Below are 24992 nucleotides of genomic sequence, written 5' to 3'. Positions count from 1 at the left end.
CCCAGGAAGCCCATTTGTCCCATCTATTTGGGAGCTGGTGTCCTTGAGAGAGTTGAATTTTATGATTATCTGGGGGTTCGACTTGATGAGAGAGGCCAATGGGGGAAACACGTTGAAAAAATATCTATTAATTATTCAAGGCAAGGGGCGGCAGTGCTACGTTTTATGCATTATTACGGTGGTAATGCAGTTCCTCAAGCACTGGAGGTTCTGAGGTCTTGTGCTAACTCGTCTGCTTTATATGGAGCAGAAATATGGGGCTACTGCTGATCTGGAAAAACTGGAACAGAAGGACATGGTTATAATCAAAGATCTCCTTTCCTTACTAAGAAATGCTCCATCTTTGCCCCGAAAATTAGAGCTAGGGGTGAATGGACTTGCCTTTGATGCTAATTTGCATCGCCTACTGTATTTCTATAAACTGTGTCCTTCATGTTTCTGTGTCATTTCATCAGCGGGTGTAATTTCAATGGGTTTTTTCTGAGTATTTTTTAACGAAAAAACTCATCGAAATTGATTTATTTTTGGGGGGTTTCCCTCCAATCCCCCATACCCCCATTTTTTGTTCACCTATTCCCGACTCCCCCCACCCCTTATATATACTTTTTCAACCCCCCTATATATTTTGATCTGTTTTTTTCAGAAACATTTACTCGGGAAAAAAAAACATTGAAATTACACCCGTTGATGAAAGAATGCTATACTGTACTTCATCAGCCCTTGGAACCTGGAAGCTCTTTATGACGTACTGGCTAAAGAAGGCGCTGGATCAATCCCATGGGTCAAGTATGTACTCAATTTAAGTGAGAAACCTGGTATCTCACTAATGACTCCCTCTGTAGCCCGAGACTGCATGGTAACAGAAGGTTTTATTAAGCAGAGGTACAAGGATTGGTATTATAGGGAAACATTTTCAAAGGTTGGTCTAGTAGGAATAAAGGTGAAATATTTTGAGTTGAAACACTTGTTTGGCCAAGAAAAATACCTATCCTGCATTGATGCACGTATTTTATGTCTAAAAGTGAGGCTAGGGATATTCCAATTTGCGGCAGTTACAGGCTCCTGGGGCAGAGGTGATTCGCCTATCTGCAAAATTTGTGGATTAGGAGTTGAAGATTTTACACACTTTTTGTTTATATGCCCCTTGTATAGGATCCTGCGTTAGAAGTAGCTTGTGCCTATTTATAAAAAAAATAAACATTATTTAAGAGGCACTAAAGAGGCCCCGGAATATTTTTAAGAACCCGAAATAAAGTTGAGCTTCAATCTCAATTTTGTAAACAATTTTCAATAGGAGAGTTGATTTATACTTGCGTCTTAATTGATAGTATTTTTGCATTTTTATCATTAATGGTGGTTTTGGATTATGATATTTTTGCTTTTATGGCTTTAAACTGAAATAAAGATTTACTGCCACTGCCATTCCAAGAATGGCTCAGCACAAAATGGTCACAAGCAACATGCAATTCTGCATCGATATCTTGATTGCCACTCAGTATCGAGGCCTTGCTACACAGCAAGAGTATCATTTTGCAAACAAACAACACCACAGCAATGTTTTAAGTAAACAAAAAGTGGCACACATGCTCAAACACTATCAAAAGCCACCCAAATCTTTGCCAATGATTCGTAGAAAAGGAGATCTAATATCAAAGCCAGCACATTCCGTTGGTGTAGAGTCACTTGGAAGACAACCCAAGCTGTCATTTGCAACAGTAACATGGATGGGAACTGAGCACAGAAGCAGCCCAACTGATTTTCATGAACTGGTGCACTCCCAGTATAGACTTGCTTGAACCCAGTGTGTGAATACAAAGGAGCGCAAGGGAACCAGAACAGACCAACGCTACAGAAAACACTACTACAACTAAAACATTACACTCCTACAATCCTGCAGTAATACGATACTACCAAAACACAATACAATATGCAGACAACAGTATGTGACAAATGCATAGGGGTTGGGGGAGACATAGAGGGGAACAGTTAAATTGTAAACAACATTTTTTTAATGTGTTTCTTTAGAATTATGTGTAGGATTTCTTATGGACTTTTTTCAAATAGGGGGCATAAACACGGAAAGGCATAGGTTTTTTTTTCTCTTTTTTGATATAGCAAAATTAACACAACTCACTATCACACACTAAATACATACTAAGACAAAAGGGCTCAAAAATGGGCTAAGAAACGTTTACATTTAAGACACAAGAGGAAAAGAGAAAAGGAAGAAAGAAAGCAAAGGGGGGGGGGAGCATTCCAATGTTTTGGAGCCAACAGAGAAAAGGAACGAAAGCGAGAATTAGCACATGGAGGGAGAGGGACAGCAAGAAGAAAACGAGATTTGGATCCAGGAGAGTGAAAAGGTGAGTAAAAAGAAATCAGAGAGAAGAGATATGGGGGAGCCAAGCTGTGGAGACACTTGAAGATGAGGCCGAAGGATAAACTAAACCCAGCCTGAGGACAAGACATAAACACAAGCTTTGAAAGGTAATCCCTGCAACATCAGGAATGCCACAGTAGCTACTGGTTAAAGGCAAATACATTGTCACGGTTTTAAAGGACAGATGTCAGTACAAGACACAGAAAAGAGAAATCTGCCTAGGGTTCATCATGGAAGAGAGAGGAAGTTCACATCAAGAACACAGACAATGCAGAGTGCGAGCTCCAGAAAAGCACTTCACGCTGTGAGCTGGACTCTTGCAAGTTGGGAAAAGGAACACTACACCCATGGAACAGGAGATCTGCATTCCAAAAATAAGGGTGCTAGAGAATGAGAAGAAGTGCTTGCAGACTGGGAACAAGAGCACTGAGCACAGAAGCATGGGGGTGAAGCAGCAGCACTGGAGTTTGGGAGGAGGAGCACTAGAAACTATGGGCACGAGATCAAGAGACTGAAAGCAGCAATGGCAGTACGAGAAACTGGAAGCAAACCTACTCACAGCCTGGAGGAGCAACAGAGCCCTACATGCAAAGCACAGTCCCTGGCAAGAGGGTCCACTGAACGTGTTCTGGCAATATCCTGTGTATGTGACCATCTCTAGATTGTGGTGGGGTGATAATGTGGAACAGTAAAGCAAGACAAACCTCTATATAGTTTATAATTCTTTTAATCTTAACCCAGTGGAGGGACATCAAGCTGGGAATCATATCTTCATCGTTTTTTCAGATTCAGGCACAAACTTGTCAGCCCTCATTCTTTATCATGTTGAGCCTCAGAATATGAAGTGTTATTGAACTTGAAAAGTTTTCTCTTTGTAAGACATGTATGGGACACTCGTGATAACATCATAGAGCTAGTTAAATCCTGCAGTAGTTGGAATGACGCAGAATTAGCTCTTTCTTCAGGATGCTAAAGTTACAGTTTGCTGCTTTCTTTGGCACATACTCCAGGGGCTAAAATGATGTATCCTTCTGGGATGTGGCTTTGCCCACAGTTCACAGACATACCAAAGGCGTTCTAATACCGGCTGTTCAGCCAGTCGACTTTGCCCTCAATGTTTTGTCCCAGTGACTGATGAGAAGATGCTATACTGTAATTCTACTTAAGATGCCATGCCCGCCTTCCAGGGTTGCAGGCACCTATTATTGCTAGTCGCAGTGAAAAGGAGGATCTGTGCGGCCTCTGCATGCTATCCATCTCAAATTGGATTTGTGGTGTTCATATATCTATGGATTTTCTTTATTTTTAAGAAATGAGTATATGCACCAAGGGTATCTGAGAAGGTCACTACCAGGGCGTGGCTGAACATGAAGATTGAACTCTCTGCTATCAATAAGCTTCATGAAGGTTCACTTGCTAACTTTGATGATGCTCTACAACCTGAAATCTGCAATGAGTAGGATGTATTAAGTTAGGACTTTGGGGATGTAGTACCAGGTTAAGCAACTCTTCAAGAATAGCAGTGTTAGAATCATGGATTCCCTGTATCAGTTCAAAGATGCAAGCATTATTACTACTTGTTTTTGTTGTTCCTTCAATGGCAAAATATTCAACTGATCTGATAACTGTTTCAACAGCTTCTCAATCTCTTTTCCATGTGTTGATAATTATACTGATTCATTTGTTATTGCCGATTAGTGCTGTTTATATGTCATTCAGTGTTAGCATTGTCATTCACTCACACATGTTTCACACCTTAGTGCTTTCTCAAGTCTTTATTAGCATATCGTAGTTATCCTTAAAAGCTTTGATGTTCATCCAGTGCCGTTCCCCCGGAATAGGAGAGTATTCGTAAGAATCAAGTGGGTGATATGATGCTTAGTTATTGCTATATTGTAAGATATTTGGGAATACAAGGAGCCAATAGTAAACTTGTCTGTATGTCTAGAAAAAGCGTCCCTAAGGTCATAATCGTGTAACAATCATTAACATGTATCAAATGTTGAATTGAACCTTTTGAGAGCAGTTTGGTCGGGTGCACCACAGCGATAATTGATTACTAGTTTCAGATGAGTTCCCTTTGTGAGAGATGCCATTTCAGTTTACAGGCCTTCACATATAGTGCCCATTGCACCATTCTTAAGGAGAGCAACTGACCCACTGGAACCTCCAAGCAGCTGGCTGCTGCTGAATATCTTTGCATTTCTATCAAACACTGTCTTGGGGTTTGCACCACCTGGAATTTGTAACACCTTAACAACAAAGCATGAGTGTGGCGCTAGAAAGACTTCTCTTGTCATGGCATTGCCCTATGAGACCTTTCCTGAAGTGTGATGTTGTAAGGTCGCTGGTGCAGAGCGCTCAGTTTATCTTGCTTGCCCAGTGGCTTTGCCTTCCAGTGCTTCGTGCTTCTAGTGGTTCAGTCAGGGTGTGCCCTCATTAATGGAGTGATATTAATGTATACCACTGGGCCCCCTCCAGGCACCGTTTCAAGACCCTGTGAGACTCTTGTTCACCCTAGCAAATGGGTGTGCTTCCCCACCCATAAGCAATAGCACACCAGCAGTAGCTGTATAGGCAGGTATGGGGGCAAAGAGTATACAGGCAGGTAATGCTGGAAGCAAGGGATCTTGGGATGGGCAAACAGCACTGACCCAAGGTGTGCCCTTAACATGCTGCGGTGGTTCTGTAAATGGCATACACCTGTGGAGATGTACAGCCTGGGTGGTATTCAATGTAACACTGGATGGGTCGGTCTTCTGCCATCCCCAATATTATGTTTGCAAGGTTAGCAGGCTGAAATTGGTTAGGAGAGAGAATAGAGATACAGGATGGTAGAGTAGCACTAGTTGTTATTGCTGGTGGGAAGGCAGGAGCATTCATAAAACTATACCATGTATCTTGGTTATAGTTTCATGACATGCATGACTAATTTGCATTAGGCATGCCTCATTAAACTTAATACCACCCAGCCTCTATCAATGTTGCTGGCCTGCCCAAATGTACGTGTCACGGCAGCACATATACTATCTGGCAAGATCTGTTCTGGGTGGGAGAAACTCCAAGTTCAATCACTCCCAGGGGGGATCTTCCTGGCAGGCCCCACCTGCTATCCTCCTCTTGTGTGAATGTGGTGAAACCCCAGTGGTAACAACAATCACTTCCCCACAGACCAAGAATGTTTTCTAATTCGTGGGATAATGAGGTTGTCAAGCCTTCTCCATCCCTTGCCCTGCTGCCACAGAAGAAAACATTGCTTTATTATGAGCTGCTGTGCTAGAAATTTCCAATAGCTAGCATGTAAGTCTAGAAGGGGGCATTTCATAAAGCAAAGGGCATTGGAGGAAAGTAACAGTTTATGAACGCCTCTGGTTCCACCGACATTGCCGATGTCTTCCATTGGGGTTTGTCTGCACCCCACACCCCTCAGACCTAAAACAATGTCATTGACTTGCTCTGTGTCAAGGGTCTCCCAGGAGCTGAAAGTTATGGTGCTTCAGTAGCACGGCCTGTGGGCCATCACTAATGGAAGCAGTAACGTGCCACCTGTGAGTCAACAATAATGGTAGGGGCTTAAGGACCAACTGTAAACTACAACTGTGTAGCTTCATTAGGTGGGGCTAAAACACAACTAATGGGATAAAACTAATGGTGGCCACCTCAGAGTGGACATATTGGTGTCCACTAGCCAACACTAATATTAGTATTAAAGTGATACTTATGAACCAACAAGTATTGTGGCACAACACTAAAGCACTACCTGTGTGTCAAAACTAACGAACAGGGTTACCTAACATAACTTAACATAACATAAAATGGCATTCTTTCATTTTAAGAACCTTGTGCTTTATTGCAACTTGCTCTGCTTCAAAACAAACATGAGCATGGGTTGTGCTACGAACTTAAATGCGGCATCGGAAAACCCACTCGCTGCTGCTAAATTACTATACCTGTATCAAGCTGCCATGGGAAGACTATATGAAACATAGATAGGATACAAGGTAGAACGTCCAGAAGTGGGGACATACTGCCAGGGGAGATAAATCAAAGCCTGACTACTGAATCAGGTAGTGCAAGGTTGCTTTGGGGTCCCCTCCAGGCAGTGCAGGGTTGCTTTGCGGTTCCCTCCAGGCACTGACATGCTTGGCCTTGCTGGACAGATGTTCTGCTATTTCTGTCTTGTTGGGCTGCAGAAGCAGCTTACCTTGTCTCGTTTCGGAAACGAGCACAGTCCCGTGCACGTCCCCACTCATTATGTTTCTATTCATTAGGAACAACAATTCTTCGTTGCAATTAGAGTTGCTTCCCCCTTGCTTTGTCCCTCTCTAACACTCCTCCTCGGCCACAATTGAAAGGGATAGTAATGCCATTTTGCCACCATAAAACTTCTGAAATACAACAAATCCAAACTCTCACTAATTTTGGGTTGTAAGTTGTCACATTTGTGATGAAATAGATGTGATTATTCAGAAATAGTCGCTGTCACGATAAATTTACAGGGTTCTCTTCAACTTCTTCCCGTAATGGGCAATGCTTTTTGGCATCATCATATCCATTAGTAAATTGTAGCTTGGCTGTCGTGCAAGTAATTTCTGGATTTAAATAATGATGTCTTTAAGAGGTCACTTAACAATGTGCAATACAATGGCCAAAGTAATATCTTTAAGTTTGTAATTCCACTTCTGTATGCTTATGTTGTTGGCAATACTACTGTGAACGTGTTCTGTTCTGCAATGGGACATATGAGCACAGCTCTGAGATAACTTGGCAATTAGGATTACAACGCCAGGACTGTGCCATCCAAATCCATTGACTGAAACTTGAATGTTGTTGCATGAAACCATATCTCGCCCTCTTGTTTTAAATGGCTGTTAATTGTAGCTTGTTTTAGTTGGCATATTTCTCTTGTACGTGCGCTTGTTTCTACTTTACATGTAAATGTGTGGTCTGGGACCCCCAACCGGCCCATAAAGTCGCGGTTTGCCTAGAAGCACTTTAAGAAAAGATAGCAGCACCCGTGAGATGGATGGGGGTGCAGATTTAATACTCCAACACGAAATCAATAATGAAAACTCGACGGTTTGGCAAAGGGAGTCCATTTAATGACAAGTACAAAAAACGGGGAGGTAATGAATATCATCAGTGGTGCGATCTTCCTTCTCGCTTCAACTCCAACGAACTTCATAAAAATCATAACATTTATACTGAAAACTCATCATCATTGACGTGTAACGCTTAAAAGTTGGCATACAATTCTATTGGTTCAGGAAATTTAACTTTACTATAGGTACTATATCTGTATATGGTAACGGAGTAAGGGGATTGGGTAAACACTGTCAGGTGGGGCATCTAAGCCCTACCTTCAAACTAGCTACAGTAGACGTCACTAAAAGTACGACGTCTCATTGGTTCTACTTACTATACGACTCTAGATTACTTGGTCTCTTGTGATTGGGTTGGCATCAACCCCACCCGTACTATTCCACTTCGCTTAACAGCACACAGATTAATGAGGCCAGGTGCAGATAATAAGTCTGTACCCCAGCTTTCCTTCAATTTATGTTACAGCTATTCATCACCTAAGTGGCTGTGTGTCAATTAGTGCCTTGTAGTTTGGCCTTGTGTCTGCCTCTTGGTCTGAGAAAGTTAAGGAGGATGGGTACGATAAGGCTCCATGTGTAGGTGCGAAAGGCTTACTTCTGCTCGTTTGGCTGGTCACGTTGTTCAGACACCGTGAATTTGCCTCTTCTTTATTTTCGTTTCACCCACCACCTGCCTTTGGCTTCTTATCTTGACCCTTCAGAGCAGTATATTCTGTTCTATGCTTTAATTAATTGTAGTCACTGTTTGTCCATTTTGACAGATATGACCTTGGTTCTCCAGGCACGATTTGCATCTGCTGAGTTTTGTTTCTGCAGCTCTATTCTTGGTTTCGCTACATATGAAACTTTTCTCGTGTGGCCTTTTACTAACCTTTTAGTTGATTCTGCTTCTTGTGCAAAGTGGAAATATACTTATGTAACGTATTTCTTTGAGGTAGATTATGTATAGTGGCGCTTGCCGCACATCTTTCTACTAAGCATAGCAAGCCGCAAAATTTTCTTTGCCTTCTTGCGGTTCCAAGCATATGTACACATGTAAAATTGGTTGAATATATTAATTTTGCTCATGGCTTAAGCTTCTTACATTTGACATTGTCCTTTCACTTTAGGTTCACGATATCCTTGTCTCATGGCGTTTCGTCTCTTTACGTCATTCTCTAGTCGTCATTTCTTCTATATGTGAGTCAGTCCAGGTTCTTGTGACGTCACCATTCGTCTTCCATTAAGACCTTTTTGGTTTCTTCAGGGACTGTATTTAGATGAACTTCATTTTGTTTTATTGGTTAATATGGCTTCCTCAATGGATACCTTACTGTCTGTGGTTTCCTTGGTACTGGTACTTCAATCAGTGCTGTTCTTCTAATAGGTACTGGACAGAGCCCCACTGCAGCTCTCTGCTTGTTTATTTGCTCATCATATGTCACATATGTTGGTGTGAATGTTCCTGGTACTTCAAAATGGATGGCTGTAGAGCGGGCTATACTTGGGTCCTAATCTACATTCCCCCCTCTGGGCAATTCATTGAGAACTTTCCCTTCTTTCTTCAGTTCTTCCAGTTTCTCTTTTGCTTCATTGTTTAAGTCCATTCTTTCTTCATCTTCTGGGTCTGTACATGATGGTCTGAAGAAATGTCTCTTTGGGGTCCATATCTTTATTACTTCTCTCAGGCTTCCTGCTGTACTTACATGTTCATCTTTATTCCACGTCATTAGTTGACACTGTCCATTTGGACTGCAGTAAATCCATCTTCCCACATCATTTCTATGCTTCTTGGGATGTTGAAACTTTGTTCCTTCTGGTGCATGAATGCTGGCCTTCACAAAGTCTCTTATTTCTTTGTCAGTCAAGTCTTTAGTCTTCCAACCTGGCTTGATATCAATCATGATTTTCATCCCAAAGGCTTTTTTCGCAGTTTTATGGCACTGAGATAATATTATCTTGATAACACAGAATTCTAGTAATAACATCACTAGGAGGGCTCCCAGAAACTTGAATGCATCTGCCATCCACTGTGGAACCCATGAGAATAGTGATCCAAACCAACTGTCGTCATCAACCTCGTCAGTTTCATCAATCATCTGATTCTGTAGCTTCGTCAGCATTCCTATGGCTTCTGTTAGAGTTCAATTTTCTTCGTCGTGAGATGGTATGAATGTGCAACATAATTCTCCATTTTTTGCACAAACTCCTCCATCCATAGCTGTGATCATGTCAAGGACATATCTGTTCTGGAGAGTCATCAGCCGAACTGCCTTTAACTCTTCCTTTATTGCATTGAATCCTTTGATGGTCGTGCTGATGGTCTGCAGTAACTCCCATCTGGTTATCTGCAACCATTTAGTATTTGCTCAAACTTGAAATCTTGGCATGAAGATTGTCATAAACACTGATGAGGTGAGGCTGAACAGCCTGTATTCATACTGGATTGCATAGCAATCTTCTTCTGATTTGGCAGAAAAGTAATTTTCTCTCTTCATTCTATTCAGCAGTTCCACAGATCTCTTCTTCCTCAGGTGAGCATCTGATTTTGGGAAACTATCAATGCTCAGGTAACTCTTCGGGATCACCAACGCTGGAACGTGGACATTCACTAGTGTGCATATACCTCCCCAGTTTTTCGGCAGCCTGATGTATGCATTTGATCCACATGCCCAATAATGATCCATTATTACTGCAGTTCCATGCACCATCCCAGGAGCATCACAAATGTGTCCACAGTTCTGATTCTCTCCCATCTTCCTTGTGCCATTAGTCCTGAAGCACATTTTCGGATTCTCCAATGGCACTATCTGCAAGGGTCCCCCTCTGTCTTCGATCCATGTCAATAGTTTTGCAAGCTTTGGCCATAATGGCTTGTTTATAGTTTGTGAATTTTCAATTGCTTCCTTACAGGCTCCAAGGACCATCCATGCCCTGCAAATCACTACTCCTTTTTCCCATCCATCTGGTGAAAGTACTGTTCCCCAGAATTGCATTTGGCCTCTGTTCTTCCGTCCACGAGCCTCTTCTTGAGTTTTCCCGTGGACATTCAGCTTCTTGTTCACTTCCCATCTGATTTCAGCTCCTTTCACTCCAGGTTTCTCGTACCTGATATCATGGTTCTTAGTATGAGCTCTGTTTCTTGTCTTTATGTCCTGGATATAATCATCTTCATCAGAATCAGTTGCTTCAGTTGCCCATTTCAATGAAGCAATGCTTCCCATGAACTGGCCTCTGGTCTTACACATTGCTACGTGCGAGAGACAGTGTGCTGTCTGGACATCAATCTCTACAGCTACGAAGATCTTGGACTTCCCCATGCTATATGGTAGGAGTGCACAAACAAAGCAATCCCTTTCTGAAGTCTGTCTCCTCACTTCTTTCATGTGCTGGTACCAGATGTTGCTTCCCAAATGTGCTGTGCTGTCCAAGTAATCGTTTAGTTCACTGTCGTCGTCGTCTCCGTGTATGCTGCTCTTGATCCTTAAGGTTTTCATGTAGTTTGCTATAACTACATCCCTGAACGCAAATGTATGGCTCTTCCTTGCTGCAGGATTCTCAGGTACCCTGGTTCATGATGCAGGTCTTTTCATCTGTGCCAGTCGAGTGGAGGAAAGTCTGACGATTCTTTCTATTTTCTCTTGCCTCTTCCTGGCTCTGGCTAATGACGGCCAAATCGATTCTGCTATCAGCTGTGCTCGTGAAATTTCCCTTGAGCTTGTTTTCTCCTCCATCGGTGTCGCATTAGGGGTGTTCATTAATGTTATTTCAGTTGGTTTCTTCTCCAACTTCTTTTGCATTCCTTCTCTTTTGGTCAAAAGTGTCCATATCCACTCTGTCATTCGGCTAGTATATGGCTGTTTTGTAGAACTTGTGTTTGTCCCCTTCACTGGAACATATGTGCTTGTTAATGTGGTCTCTGTGGGTTTATTCTCCAGCTCCTCTTGTCTCTTCAGGGGTTCCGTTTTTTCCAATTGTCTTTTCAATTGACTTCTAGTAGAACTTCTCATAGTGGCCAGTCTCTTCTTCTTCCATACTTCGGATTGATGTTCTGCAGTTATTGACACTAGGCCTGGCGTGTGTGCATTCAATGTTTGCGTGCGTGTGGTTGTCAGTAACCTTTTTCCATTCGTACTCTGCAACCCTGTCTCTGGCGTTTCACTTTGCTTGCCACCATAAGAGTGTTTGTGTCATTGCTAATCACATCCATCTCAAGTTCACTCATCACACCATCAGATTTCCTAGGGACGGGAATGACTGTGTAAGGTCTGGGTTCTTTCGTAGGTTTCATGTATGCAACATTAGGTGGATGTACTGGGATTGGAACGCTTTGTACACCAATAAAAAATGCATTTCTGATTGTCTGCGACAGCAAAATAATGATAAATATAATTCATAAATATATTATTCTCCTTTAGGTCCATCAGCAGCAATTACTTCCAGGAAAGGACGGACGTCGCTCCACCTGGGGGAGGACGAGATTGCTGCTCTGAATCCCCATCTTGAACATCTGTTGAAATATGCTAACTTTTAATATAACTTCTAAACAATATTATCTCTGGATTCTGTTGGTTCTGGTTGCGAGCTACAGGTACTAAATAATTGTCCCCCTTTGTCTGAACACTGGATTGTCTAGTATTTCTGGGCACAGTTCTCTTGGCGGGCTATGGGAAGTGTCAAAATCAAGCAATAATTCAGTAAGCCTCTTTACTGTGCATGTTCAAAATATATTAGCTCCCAGTCCACGTCTCTGGTCTGCTTCATTCCCAAAGACGTGTTGTGTCCTTTGTCAGTATAAAAATAAGAAATTAAATCTTTGGCACTGCTCTCTCGATTTGTCCCTTGGCGGAAAGCTTCACAGTCTCCTCTGGAAACTCTGGTGGAGATTGGAAAGTTTAATTTGCACTACAATACCATGCAGGAGCATGCTCAGCTGGGTAGTCTTTGGAGGGTCTCTGATGAACGTGAGGACGTCAACATCGACAGTTCTCCCCACAAGCTCTGGAAAGTCCTCAATTAGATGAAAGAATAGTATGTTGAGAATACAATTCGCTTACTCCTTCTCTTGGGACATTTGCTTTTACCTCGCTGTCTTCCGGAAGTAGGAGGAACTGTTCGACAATTACAGTAAGCAGCCTCCTTATAATTTGTTTGTTTTCAGGATCTTGAATAAAGTCAGTGACACTGGTGATCCTCCCCACCAATGACGGGTATGTTCTTAGCACTAGATCGAAATATGATAGTACATCTTTGGTGTTGTCGCTACTGTGGGACACCATTCTATTCTGAATAAGGTCTCTGTGTGGAAGGGATCTGGAAACTGTGTTTTGTTCCAATGTATATGTCCTTTATCAGAATTTGGCATATCCTTTCCTAATCAAGGCTTCAGTGTGCCTCACTCCAAAGTTCAAAGTCACCAGACTATGTTGTGGCTTCCATGTGCACTTTTCTTCTTCACCCTGTAACTAGGATGCACAGAGTGTCTGTTTGTATGTCCTTATCCTCTTTTATGCTCAGAGGATTGTCGGAGATGAAGCCACAACTTTTACAAAGAAGTTCTTTGTCTTTACTTTGCTGCTGCTCATGCGTCGTCCTTCCTCATCGAGGATCTCGTCTGCATGTGCTGTGGTTCTTCCCCGTCGTCTGTAGTCTCTTTGCTGTGGGGTGCAGGTAGGGGGCCTTCTCCAATGTATGGCTTGATGTCACCCAAAAAGATCCACGCTCTTCTTCCTTGTAGCTTTACTGCAGAGGGAGTGCAGTCGTCCACTGTAAAAGGACCATTAAACCTTGGCTTATCCCACCTCTTCCTCGCATGATTCTTTACCAGGACGGTATCTCCAGGGAAGATGGATGGAAGACGTAGTCCTTGAGATATGTCTGCAGTAAGATTTCCTTCTGCATTCCATGCTGCCTGCACCCTTTTCGTAGTCGCTGCAGCTGGCGGAAATTACAGTAAGGAAAGATGTCATGCAATTCAAGTAATTTTGCATTTCAGACCATAAGATTTCTCCTGTTGACTGGGCATCACATGTAGCTCTGTCTTGGGGTGTCAGTGGAGTGTGCATTCTTCTTCCGGTGGCTATTTTGTGCAGCGTATGATGATGGTCGGAACCGGGTTGATTCCGGAGCGCATACAGTGCCAATGGAAGGCAGTGCAACCATCCCTTTCTTAGAGTAAGCTTCAACTTGGCTGTCCTTTCCTTTAATAAGCCATTGAGCTTCTCATATATACCGTTACCTTGCAGACGATACACTGACAAGAACTTGCTCTTTATAGCAAGCAACAAACCAATCTGCTCAAAAACTTAATTTACAAAGTGAGTCCCGTTATCTGATCTCATGACTTTGCATACCCCCCACCTGGACACACAGGTAGTGTCTGGGTGTGTACATGGACCTGCTTCTACCCATCTAGAGAATGTACACACCACAACAATTAAATACCTGTACCCGTTATATACTTGAATCATATCGACATAATCAACATGCGAGTGCTGAAATGAACCTTCGGGTCTTGGGATGACTTCTCTGATTACTTTTAGTGTGTGCCCAGCTGTGAACTGTTGACAAATCATACAGTTCACTATAAAAAAAAATGGACCATGCTCGGTTAAGTTCAGTATAAACCAGTCTTCTTTGCCCATCATTTTGATCGATTCTCGAAGAACCGTCAATGAAGACAATTTATCCTGCTGCCAATGCATTTTCTTTCACTCTGGGAATCTCATCATAGAATTCTTCATAATTCGCACAGTCATGTATTGGCTCTCCTTCAGTTACTGGCTCGGCTATGAACATAGCTGGGTTCACTAATTTGCATCAGACTATTTTAATCAATGGATTTAATATTATAACTTCATAAGCAGAAGCTCTCTGAGATGTCAGTGTGCCCTTTGGTTTCTCTAGAATAGCAAATAGCGAGTGCTCAACATACAACATCATTGAACATCCCATTACAATGGTAGTAGCTTTCTCTATGGCGAACGCTGCAGCAACTAAACTTTGCACAGGAAATGGCCCCTCAGCACTGGGTCCAAATTTCCACTATAGCATGCCAGGGGCCAATGTGGTACTCTGTGTGAGCACTGTTGTCATAACGCTGCCATTCGTGAGGGAGAACAGGTAGAATTCCTCTGCATAATTGGGAATCCCTAAAACTGGTGCCGTGCAAATGGCTCTTTTGAGTTCAGCAAATACTTCCTCCATGGTTTCAGACCATTCAATATTTTCCTTTGTCACTTGTGCCTTCTTTACGGCCTGAAGCAAAAGCTTGGTGTATGAGCTGTCGTCAAAAACCCATGCCCTGAGATAATGCAAAGGCCTAAAAAACTCTGCATCTGTTTTACCGAGTGTGGGTTGGCTGTGTTCAGTATGGCTTCAGCTCTTTCTGGGGTGACTCTTTTCCCCTCATGTGAGATAAACTGACCTATGTATAGCACTTCTTGTTGACAGTATTGTAACTTCTCTTTGTCAACTTTATATCCTTTCTCAGCCAATATAGTCAATAGCTGAACAGAATCGTGTCTACATTGCTCCTCTGTCGTGCTGCAAATTAAGATGTCATCCACGTATTGTAGGACAACACTCTCTAGTGCAATATTGCTTAGGTCCATCTGCAGGACTCTGGTAAAAATAGAAGGTGACTCACAGTGCCTCATGCTTTTCAAACGTGTGAGTCTTTGTGCAATAGGATTGAGAAAATGCATTTTTCAAGTCAATCACTGTGAAATATTTTGCCTCAACAGGTATATTACATAGGATTGTAGCCGGGTTCGGAACTAAAGGGAACTCTGCTACAAAAATGTAATTTATTGGCCTCAGATCTTGAATTAGCCTCCAAGACCCTCCCTGGATTTATCGACAGGGTAAACTGCAGTATTGCATGACGACTCTGACGTCACTAAGATGCCCTGCTCCATCATAGCCGAAATTGTCTTGAAAAATCCCTCATCTGCCTCCCTGGAGATGGAATATTGTTGTGCTTTTGGTAAAATTGCTCCTGGCTTCAGTTTGATTTTCACTTCTCTGACCCCTTTCTGTAAGCCTACGTCACAGTGTGGTCCACATTGAGACAGGCACATGGGCCATGTTCTCCTTGAAATATTCAGGACGGTTCTGTGCCAGCATCATTCTCTGAGGCCCTTCTCTTTTGATCATTCTCACCCAAAAGGTGAGGTTCACCTCAACTGCTGTTTCTCCCTCATCTGCTTGCTCATCAAACTAATCGTCATCAGTGACGTCAGTCAATCTGTAGCCTTCTTCAATGCCGATTACTGTGCACCATTGCTGACCTTCATCACAACCATCAATCAAACCCATTTTCCCTCGTATTGCAGCTGTGTGTATCATCGAGGGAAATACTTGTCCGTTTTCCTCGTGCATAAATATCCTACAGAGAAATTCATCTGGAGTCCTCATGGTTTTATCTGTAAGGCCTGGCAGCCCTACCATTAGCACACATACTCTATATGCAAATATTTCTGGCTCTAGTGGTACAGTTCTCATAGCTGTGTGTCCTGCATATGCTATAATCATTTCACATACGTTCAGATAATGCATTCCTGGAGTGGAGCATACTATGCCATCCTCCGTGAATGAGATTGTCAAGTTTGTTTAACTTTGTCGCAAAAATAACAGAGGTACATTCATATCACATTCTTCTATAGAGACTGGAAGTGCATTTGTAAAAGAAACACGACTTGTAGCTCCTGTGAAACTCTGAGTATTTATAGCATCGCTGGAAAAGGAAAATTTACCTTCTCATATACATGAACGTGTTGCACCCGTGCCAACTAGTAAGGAATATTCTTTATCCCTTACAACAACATCCACCCTTGGTTCCTAGTGAGGGTCTGGTGTCACTGATAGAATAGAACACATCAGAGTTCCCAGTGAGCTGTCCTAACCCATATATAATTTTGTCCCACCTTGTGCAAATGAACTTCCCCCATCACCAGCGTTACTCCTCATTCCAGAGTTCATGGCCTGTCCTGTACTTACTGTCTGTGACAGTTGCATCAGTGACTGTTTAGTTTGTCCTTGTGGAAACCTCATTGAATTCTTTGATTGCAAGCATTGTTGTGCTCCTGGCGTTTGCAGTTGCACCGTGTGGTTCTGTGCAACTCCATTTCCCTACTGCTGTAAAAACACAGGTGGATTCACCATACGTGCTCCTGTTCCTTGGCCGCTTTGCATCATACCTTGACTTCTACATGTGCGTGCTAGCTGCCCTGTCACCCCACACAACCAACATATTGGTGGTGGTCTGATCATTTGCCCATTTTACAAATCTTGGTTGCCAGTTTGCATGTTTTGAAAACCTCCCTGATTGCTTTGAAAACTTCCCTGATTATGATTACTCTGATATCCTCGTCCTCCAAATCCTCTTCCCCTGGGGTAAAACCCTGTACTTCCCTGATTATTCTGCTGTGGATTATTAGCTTGTTGTATGTTCGATCCGTCTGTGCTAGTTATCGTTGCTCCTTCAAGAGCCTATTTTGACAATTTCTTCTGCACTAATTTTGCCTCTTCACCTTTCCGTGCAGCTTTTTTTATGCAATTCTTTTCTTGCAGTAGCCTGCAATTGTGTGCGATGGTCAGCTGTATTTCCGACCACGGTTTGGCCTCATTACCTACCAATTTCTTGAGCTGTTTCTGTACTGGCTCTGGCAGCCCTTGACATAATATATGGTATAACACGGGTATAGATTTCCCCCCAGATTCCCAAGTCTCGAGTACCTACGTGTCTTTAAAATTCTGTATGTAAATCAGCGGGTCTTCCGACTCCTTCATTTTATGGGTCATGATAGCTCCCATATCGGAAGAATCTGGATACAGTGATCGTAATGCTTTCCACACCGCGGCTCTGCAATTGTTAAATGGAGCTCTGTCATGTGTGGTATTAACTGTGGTCACACCAGGGTAACCTGCCCGTGTCCACACATTGTCTGCTCTATCACCAAGTATGGCGATTAAGAGACCCTTGATATCCTGTATAGCTAACGTGTTCCGTCCCGTCATTTCTTCTAACTCGTGTATCCATTTTCCGGCTCCCGATGTCAGCATTGGAAGCTTATTTTTCAGGTTTTCCCGATCCATGTGTGGCCATGGAATATACTGTGGTCTTGCTCCACCTTTCTTGAGCAACAGAAATTGGGACACATAGCCCTCTCTCTTTTCTCTCATTGTTCTCCTGTCTACTGCAGGTGTAATATTCCCGCATTGCCGCCTACCAGGCAATGACCTTAGTCGGCTCATATAGGGTGGTGAAGACACCCCCTCTGACCGTGAGATACTTCTTCGGAATGTTCTGACTGTGTGGCTGACTCTGATACCCTCGGTGCAGACCCATTAGTGTCTGACCATCTTACTCCTTTCCCCACGAGAATCGTTTTTCGCATCTCCTCTCTTCCTCGCTTTCCTCATGCTCCTCTCTTTCGGTATCAGACATTGTCTGCCCTCAACTCGTGCAATTTCTTGTGTCCTCTTTGTTCCTACCTATTTCCAACCTACCTAGGGACAGTTCTCTATTCCCACTACTTTCGGAGACATCCTCAGTATCGTAAAGCTGAGTGCTCTCCAGGTGCTCTTCTTCCTCTTGCCCTTGGGGTACTTGTTCTAGCCCCATTTCATCATATATTCTATCAATCGTCTCTCCAATGATTCTGGTGTTGAAGTCATCCTCGACATTATCCCTAGACGTGCCTGCCACTGAATCGTACTCAGGAAATAATTCTTCTATATCTTTCCCAGTCTACTACGGGCTCAGGTTTTTTAACATTTCTTTCCAGATATTCGAGATTGCGTGCTCTCGGTCTTCGCTTGCGTTCTACATCGTCATCAAATTCTCTGTGCTTCCTCGCTTCTTCTCTGACCCTATCTTCTTCCTCTTTCCTTGCATCTCTGCGTTTGTTTCTCTTTATATTTCCTCATCCCTTCATCTATTTATTCTTTTCTCTCGTTTTTTCTGTTCTTCCTCTATCCTTCGCTGCTCCTGTCTGTCTTGATCATTGGCTACTCTCTGTTTATGATCGTGTTGCCTTTCTTGCTCTTCACGATGTAACTGTTCTCGTCTCTGTCTATCTTTCTTCCTTACTCTTTCGTCTCTCAATCCTTTTTTCTTTTTCGCTCTCCCTTTTCTGTACATCATCTAGCTTCTCCTTTTGTTTCGCGTCATCAATGCCTTTACCATAGAGTTTCAATAAAATCTGACCTCCTATCCATTTGTTCTGCGTCAGTGCTATCTCATCAGTTCTATCCTCATTCCCTTTCCATCTTTTGCCTTCTCTCTCTGTATCGAGAGATGTACTTGCTTGTCTGTTCCTTTCTCTCATTCTTGCGTCTCTTCTTGTCCCTCGGGACTTTGGAGGTGATATCTCTATCTCTATTTTTGTCTAGATTTTCATCACCACTTTGCGTAAGTGACTCATATGACGGGTTGCTGTGGCTGCTTTAAATTCTCTTAACGGGTATAACCCTTCGTCCTGACTTTCTTCAGTTTTTGTTTCAAATGGGGTGGGTGGTGCTGAGGGTGTCGCACCCCCCTCTGTACATGTTAAGTATCCAATCTACTGGGGGCTCCTCCTCTTTATCCTGTTGGTACATTTTTCACAACTCTAGACTAGCTAAGTATTTGTCTAACTTTTTGCCCGTTTATGTGGCATGCAAGTATGTCAACATGTGTTGCAGGACTGTTTAGATAAGGATCCACCCGGGGGCGAAGGCATAAAGATTTTGTGGGTGTTTCCTTTAACCCATTCCACACTGTACTTTTTTCAGCTTAGGTGCGTGTTTTGGTAACTGTTTTCACAGGTGTACTAATGGAGTCATGTCTTCCATATTTATCTTTGTTCACTTTCACTTTATACAACACTTGTAAATGTCTTCCATCACTTAACCAATTCCAACAAAATGAGCGAGCACGAATAGTCGCAAGCTTCAATCCCGTTTTTTCCACAAAAATGTGACATCTCCTTTTTTAATCAATAAACATCAATTCATACACTACAATATCTCAGTTACTTAATCGTGTACATTTTTATGCTAGTTCTTGAAAGAAACATTTTGACCTATGACGTTACAACAAATAACACATAAAACAGACGTTAACGGACTATACAAACTCCAGCTGGCACATATACCTCTGCCTCTAATATTACCCTGACATGGAGTTTAAACTTATCCCTTTCACAGGCGTCTTTAACCGCCGTGGTGACCTTATTGTTCCTCTTCATTCAGGACCCTGGATACAAGTTTCTTCTAGCCGCTATGTTAAAGCGTAGGAATAAGGTGAATCCTCATTCTTCTCGGGTTTCCCCACCCCGGTATCCTCTCTCTTCTCAGGTGTCCTCCCCGGAATCCTCTTTTACTACTTTTAATCACCCTTTAGGTCACTATTTCCTTCGCCATATATATATATGTATATATGTATATATATTCAGTGAAAAAAACTTTGTTAAAGGGACGTTATGGTTAAGTTGCGCTACTAAAAACCTATGAAATTCAGTGAAAAAACTTTGTTAAAGGGACGTTATGGTTCCAAGTAAAACCGAAAAACCCTTGAAATTTGCCAGTTATGGTAAGCTAAGCAACCATAACCCACGCCACCACCGTGCACTGCTAAGACTAACACCCAGGACATCAAAGATGACATCACAAATGTAATTGATGACATCACTGATGACATCACATGTGTATGTACTTCTCATGAAATATGTGTAGAAGGGATTCTTATTATGTTGCGAAAAAAGTGTCAAGAATCATTGCAAGAAATACACCCTAATAAGTGCATTGAACGATGCATTGATATAAATAGCATCCTATTATGGGGTTCTATCTAGTATACTAAGCTACTCATACAGAAACATAACATTGTGTGCAGCGTACAAGATGAAGGTATGATATTCGTAATGTTAATATGTTGAATAATGAAATGATAATTGTTTTCTTAATAGATTTTTGTGTACTGTGAAATATGTAATAAGTAGCTAATAAAACCCATGTATTACATAATTGCATTACTATATACAAAACACAAAGACACAAGAACACATACCAATATGGGTATATACAGGGAAAGTGAAGTTAGCAAAAAAGCACAAGTAGTAGCAGAAACAATTCATAACTTAACTGATTAGTTTCATGCAAATAAATGATTGCTCTGTTTCAAAGCTGCTATTTACCCTATGTATATGTATCACTTGATGTGATTGGACCCTAAGGAAAGTAGTGTGAGTACAATGTATACAAATATGACCATATACAGGGAAAGTACAGCCATAAAAAAAAACAACAGAACTATCAGAAAGTGCTCATAAGTCTAGTGATTATCTTTATGCACAAAAAGGATTGCTGTCTTTCAAGGTCGTGTTTTCCCATATGTATATGTTTCATATGATGTGACTGTACTCTAAGGGAATTACTGTAAGAACCTACTAGAAGGATATGTCTACAAATAAAATTTAAATTCTTAGTTTCTGACTGTTACTGAAGAAAACCATGTGGCCTAGATATGTCAGCAAAAGAAAAAATAGTGAGACAGACATGTGATGTCATCAGTGATGTCATCAATGACATTTGTGATGTCATCTTTGATGTCCTGGGTGTTAGTCTTAGCAGTGCACGGTGGTGGCGCGAGTTATGGTTGCTTAGCCTTCCATAACTGGCGAATTTCAAGGGTTTTTCGGTTTTACTTGGAACCATAACGTCCCTTTAACAAAGTTTTTTCACTGAATTTCATAGGTTTTTAGTAGCGCAACTTAACCATAACGTCCCTTTAACAAAGTTTTTTCACTGAATTTCATAGTTTTTTAGTAGCACAACTTAACAATAATGACTTTGACTTTATATACATGTCATATGGAACTGACTAGATCTTTTCTTATGAACGTGATGTCCGCGAACTTATTTAATGTTCACGGACATGTTCGGAGAACAGTACCACTACATAAAAACCGTGGGGGGGGTGGGGTATGTTTGATTGTTATATCATAATATAGGAACATTTAACAAATTCCAAAAGCAGCACACAAACACATTATATATAGTAATACATAAGAAATGTAACCCATACATGTAACACACTAACCATTCATTTAAATACAATATGTTCTGAAATGGAATATACCACAAGAACATAAATTGGCTTCCAACATAATTACCTCACAGACACAACAGAACTGAGAACAAGACCAGACCCACTGAATACATAGAACTTATCTTACCAGAAATAGTAAGTGTACTTCATTTTACTCATATATTTATAAACTTTCTGTATTAGATTAAAAAATATATTATCTTTTTTTTTTCTCACAGAAATGTCTACTACTCTGGAATGGCTAGAGAACAATTTCCCACATGAAGAAATGTCACAAGATAGTGAAACTAATGGTAAACACTTTATAATACAAACCATTTAAATATTATTATTTTGTATACATTTAACATATATATATATATTTTTTGTACAGGGCATAACAAAATAGAAACTACCTCTGAAGAAGCTGTTATAGAAAACACGCTTGACAACATAAAAGAAAAAAATTGATTTACTGTTGACCAATTTTAATAATTTGAAAACTTTTGTTGAAGATCATTTTAAAACAAAAACGTCATACCATTGCCCCAGATGTACTTGTCCCTCCTCACCATATCCCAGTCAATTATCCCCAAACCCTCTCCATAATCCAAAACGTTTTGATGAGATTTCCATCCCTTCTTCACCTAATACCAATCATGTTGAAACCCCAAATTCTCCTGTTTTTGTTTCTGTTTCTGCCTCACCTTCTCTGTCATAAATTATTAATATATGTTAAATAAAGTTTAATTTTTATATTGTATTGTGAATAGTTTCCGTTTTTTTTTTTTAAAAACAATATAAGTGTCCGCGGACAGTGCGAGTGTTCTGAAATGTTCGTACATAAACGAAAATGGAGGTGTCCTGAAAAACACCACACCTGTTCGTACTGTTCGCTAGCAAGTTGAAACTGTTCTAAGAACACACGTCGTGTCCTGAAATGTTCGTAAAGAAACAAAAATTAAAGTGTTCTAAAGAACACTATATCTGTCCGTAATGTTCGCTATCAACTTAAAACTGTCCTAAGAACACAATTGGTGTCCTGAAATGTTCGTAAATAAACGAAAATGATGTGTCCTGAACAACAGTACAACTGTTCGTAGTGTTCGCTAGCAACATGAAACTGTACTAAGAACACACGCGGTGTCCTGAATTGTTCGTAAACAAACAAAAATTAAAGTGTCCTAAAGAACAGTATACCTGTCCGGTACTGTTCGCTAGCAAGTTCAAACTGTTCTAAGAACGCTATTGGTGTCCTGAAATGTTCGTATGTAAACGAAAATGGAGGTGTCCTGAAGAACACTATACCTGTTCATAGTGTTCGCTACCCAATTGAAACTGTTCTAAGAACACAATTGGTGTCCTGAAATGTTCGTACATAAACTAAATTACACATGTCCTGAAGAACACTATATCTGTCCTTACTGATCGCTACCAAGTTTAAACTGTTCTAAGAACACACGCGGTGTCCTGAAATGTTCGTTTCACGTGTGACGCACTTTTAATTACTTCAGAACCTGAACAGTGTCCATAGGACATCAATGCGCATGCGCTAACCAATCTCCGTGCACTTGGTGTCCTGCGGACAGGCGCTACCTTCGCGGACTAGTTCGCAAGCGGATCATATGACCACGCCCACGCTCATCGTGTGTCCTGAAATGCGGACACTGTTCCTGTCCCTGAACAATTTAAAAGTACATTTTCAGTTAATCCATAATATTTTTCAATAAAATCTCACCATGCCACAAGTCCCACATAGCAATCTTGAGTTTCTATATACCTTTTGAAACTTTCCGATCCTTTTTTTGTGTTCGATCTGTCCGCGCACAGTGTGCATGTCCGCGGACCGCGCACAAGCACCCCTATAAAAGACCACGCCCAAGAGCTTATTCCCATTGTGTTTCTGGCTATTCTTCAGAACAGTGATTTTTGCTGCCACCTGCAGACTACACCATCATCGAGATGGCATCCTTGGCTGCTGAACTGCCACTTGGTGCTGCACCTGCTTCAGCACCACCACCACCCCCTCCACCACCACCACCTCCCCAAGGGCCTGAAGAGGGGAACAGGACTGAGGATGCGGAGGAGGAAGAAGAGGATGATGAGAATGAGGCAGAGGAAATCCCTACTACCCGCACTAGGCGTGAGTCTTGGGTGTGCCGGTTATTTACCATTCATGGGAATGGTCCTAAGGCTCGTGCGAACCATGTTACCTGCAATGAGTGCAAAATGATACTCAGTCGCGGGAAGCACGGTAACTACAGCTTTGGGGCCACTACTATGAAGCGACACCTGAGGTCATTTCACTCTGGGGCTATTCGCAGGGTTGTACCTTGCGAAGAACATACCAGGTTGATTTCCTCTACTTCATCCTCTGTTTCTGATCCTGTCACCACAAGGACCACCTCTGTGAGACAGCGTCTTTCTCAAGCTGCCTCACAGGCCATACAGAATGCTGATGACCCTTACCTTTCGAGGGTCACAGTTGTATGTATGTACTGTGACACAGTACTCTGCAGGGGGGAGCGACTTCGGAGTGCTTTTGAGACTATCGTCTCAGAGCACGAGAAGACCTGCACACTACCCAAATAAAACCCATTCTACATCTTCCTCTCTCAGCTCGCCCTTTCTTATCCCTGTGGTTGGTGTCCCCCCCTTTACCCCACTTTACCCTCCTCTCCTAGTGTGTCGTGTCTGAAAAACCAAAAAAAATACAAAATTACAAAAATAAAAAAAAAATAAGGCTCTTTTCAGAGCCGCCTTTCCCAGTTAAAAAATAGAAGTGAAAATAAATGAAGCAGGGCTCTTGGTATTTTTCAGAAGTCCGCGGACAGTTCGCGAACATTAAAAAAATTGGGTTGCTACTCCATCACAAACATCAAAACATTCATATTATAGAACAAACAACTGTTTTAATTGTATACATTAGATTTACTATTTGTACTTTTCCACACCACTAGCTTACTTTTTTTTGTCATCTGAACCCCAGTTTAGTAACACATAAATTCAAGAATACCTATCCCTACTAGTTTTAGTTCCCAATGCACAATCCCACACCATTGCATACATCTTTATCATCTTACTCAAACACTCATGCACACAGCACACATACATTCCAGAACACCCCAACCCATATCTTCTTTATTTTTTTCAACAGACCCTAAAGAATGCCTACCAAAAGACAAGTCCGTAGAAAGCAACGCAAAAGTAGAGCAAATGAAAATAAAGGTGTCCAACATAAGCATCCATCTCTAGCAGAATTTGTAAAAATAGTTGAAACAAAACAGCTAATACAATCATTTAGTGAAACACAAGAAGTTTCAAGTACAACAACTTTGCTTCCTCTATCAAAATGTAAAACAAACCAAAAAACAATTAACAGAAAATCAGCTATCAGTACAGATAAAACTACTTCTTCAAATTTTAATATAGTGCAAAGTAAGCATACCAAGAAAAG

The 24992-nt window shown here is 41.6% G+C and overlaps 1 protein-coding gene across 1 annotated transcript in view; it reads left to right on the top strand.

Annotated features, from left to right (window-relative positions):
• Nucleotides 1–24992, top strand: part of GRIN3A (glutamate ionotropic receptor NMDA type subunit 3A) — a 1167194-nt gene that overhangs the window by 407297 nt on the left and 734905 nt on the right. The gene's annotated exons all lie outside the window — the stretch shown is intronic.

This window comes from Ambystoma mexicanum, chromosome 6q (genome assembly GCF_040938575.1).
Source record: "Ambystoma mexicanum isolate Mex_15411 chromosome 6q, UKY_AmexF1_1, whole genome shotgun sequence".
In the NCBI taxonomy this organism is placed as follows: domain Eukaryota; kingdom Metazoa; phylum Chordata; class Amphibia; order Caudata; family Ambystomatidae; genus Ambystoma; species Ambystoma mexicanum.
Note: the sequence above shows the minus strand (reverse complement) of the source record. Positions and strands in the feature narration are given on the sequence as shown.